The sequence below is a fragment of the Loxodonta africana genome, chromosome 20 (assembly GCF_030014295.1).
Source record: "Loxodonta africana isolate mLoxAfr1 chromosome 20, mLoxAfr1.hap2, whole genome shotgun sequence".
NCBI classification, from domain to species: domain Eukaryota; kingdom Metazoa; phylum Chordata; class Mammalia; order Proboscidea; family Elephantidae; genus Loxodonta; species Loxodonta africana.
The window spans coordinates 47,828,345-47,830,854 of record NC_087361.1 but is presented as its reverse complement, the minus strand read 5'-3'; the positions used below and the strand labels follow the sequence as shown (position 1 = coordinate 47,830,854).

Below are 2,510 nucleotides of genomic sequence, written 5' to 3'. Positions count from 1 at the left end.
TATTACAGGTGAACCTATTTTGGGGAACAGACTAGACAGATTATTTGATGATATATTCTATCATTGTGTACACCTGCTAGATAAATCATAGATACCCATACAATGTGTACATAAACTTGATGGATAATATTTACACTGAATCAGAATGTCTAATATCTTAACAATGCAAAACGTAATACCTAGTAATATCTTCCAAAACCTATAGGGTTATACAATTTGTTGCAATTATGCACACGGGGCCATTCTGAGTGATAATTTTAGTGTTCTAGAAATGTTCCCATGAAGAACTTATATATAAAATAAAATGTTAATATTCTTTGAGAACATAATGCCTTTTCAAAGTGTGGAGGCACTTTCCATTATCCTTATACACAGGAGACCTAGGTAATGACATTAGGTAGATAATTTTACCTCAACAGAAACAATGTAACCATAGATGTTGATGATAAGAAAAGCTGAAGAGGTACTTTATTCTACTGGCATGACAAATTGCTGCACCTTTTAAGCACCTTATGTCAATTCTAATGGCTGCAGTGATACGACTTTGAACAATTTTTGAAGCAAAAGTTTTTTAAATAATTAATTGAGATATTTGTCATGTTACTTAGAAATGATAAAATCTTTAGATAGATGTTTGGTGGCTAGCTTCAAGCTTTTCATTTTCTCTTTTAAATGTCAGCCCTTAGTTTCATATTATAGAACCACAGGAATATAACACCACCTAGTGAACTTTGAAGGAGCCCTGGTGACACAGCGGTTAAAGCGTGTGGTGCTAACCAAAAGGTCAGTGGTTTGAACCCACCAGCTGCTCCACGGAAGAAAGATGTGACAGTCTGCTTCCATAAAGATTATAGCTTTGGAAACCCTATGGGGTAGTTCTAATCTGTCCTAAAAGGTCTCTTGAGCCAGAGTCAACTCGATGGCAATGAGTTTGGTTTTTGGTTTGAGTTAACTGCATGAGGAGCCTGGGTGGTACAGTGTTTAATCATTCAACTGGTAACTGAAAGGTTGGCAGTTCAAACCCAGCAGCCACTTCGTGGGAGAAAGAAGTGGCAACCTGCTTCCATAATGATTTACAGCCTTGGAAACCCTGTGGGACAGTTCTACTCTGACATATAAGGTCACAACGAGTTGGAATCAACTCAAAGGCAGTGGATGGGTAGTTAACTGGGTGGCTCCTGATTGGAGCAAACTGTTAATGTGTTCGGCTGCTAACGGAAAGGTTGGAGGTTCAAGTCCACCCAGAGGCACCTCGGAAGAAAGGCCTGGAGATCTACTTCTGAAAAATCAGCCACTAAAAACCCTATGGAACACATTTGTCCTCTGACACGTGTGGTCATCATGCATTGAAATTGACTTTATGGCAGCTGGTTTATGTGACTGGCAAGTCTTCTATGGATGCAATTGTACTCCCATTGTCACTGTTGAAGTGAGAGACATGCTGCTCATGGTCCCAGCACTCTGAGAGTTACCTCTGGTTCCAACTGCAAGCAGATCAGGCTTCTATAAAACTATTTACCTGATAATAGCATCATGAAAAGCCCCTAGTGCTTGTTCCTTTTCCTTTAAAATTTTTGATTTTCAAGTAATTATTGATACACAGAAAATTGCAAGCATAGGGCAGAGAGGTCGCCTGCCCCTGTTGGTCCTGGTTTCCTCAATTGTTACAACTTACATAACTGAAATATCAAACCCAGGAATTTGACATTGGTACAATGTGTGTATACAGCGCAATGCCATTTTTTGGCCTTTTTTTTGTTAATAAACTTGATTTTTTAGAGAAGTTTTAGGTTTATGGAAAAATTTTGCACCAAGTACAGAGTTCCCGTATATCCCTGCCCCTGTGAAGTTTCTCCTATTATTAACACCTCGCGTCTTTGGTACATTTGTTACAGTTGATGAGCCAATACTGATACAGTGTTATTAACTGAAGTCCATGGTTGACATCAGAGTTCACTCTTTGCGCTGTCCTGTCCTACGTGTTTAAAATATTCATGTTGTTATATGTCTGTCATTGCAATATCATAAACAATCGTTTCACTGTCCTACAAAATGCTCATGGCTCCAAATATGTGGAATGCTTCACAAATTTACTTATGCAGGTGTCATGCTAATATCCTCTATATTGTTCCACATTGAGCACGTGGGCTCACATGCTGCAGGAGACCACCGTGCAATGCCATTTTATCACATGTATAGATTGATGCAAAAACCATCACATTCAGGATATAGAACTATTCTGTCACCCCAAAGATTTCCCTTTTGCTGCTCCTTGAGAGTCAGACCTGCCACTTTCCCCGGCCCATCTCTAATCCCTGACAATGACTAATTTATTCTTTATCTCTATACTTTTGTCATTTTGAGGATGTTATGTAAGTGGAATTATACACAGTGTGACCCGACAGTTTATCTCATGGTTTCATGGAAAATCCCTACTGCCTGCTACTTTTTTTTTTTTTTCTCCAACTCTCTGTGGCTGCCTTCTACATTTTACCTGTGCACAGTGATTT

At 39.0% G+C, this 2,510-nt stretch overlaps 1 non-coding gene across 1 annotated transcript; it reads right to left on the bottom strand.

Moving 5' to 3' along the window:
- Positions 1 to 2,066: 2,066 nt before the first annotated feature.
- Positions 2,067 to 2,168, bottom strand: LOC111750739 (U6 spliceosomal RNA). The gene has a single exon (XR_002785824.1). It is a non-coding gene; the product is annotated as a U6 spliceosomal RNA (small nuclear RNA).
- Positions 2,169 to 2,510: the final 342 nt, after the last annotated feature.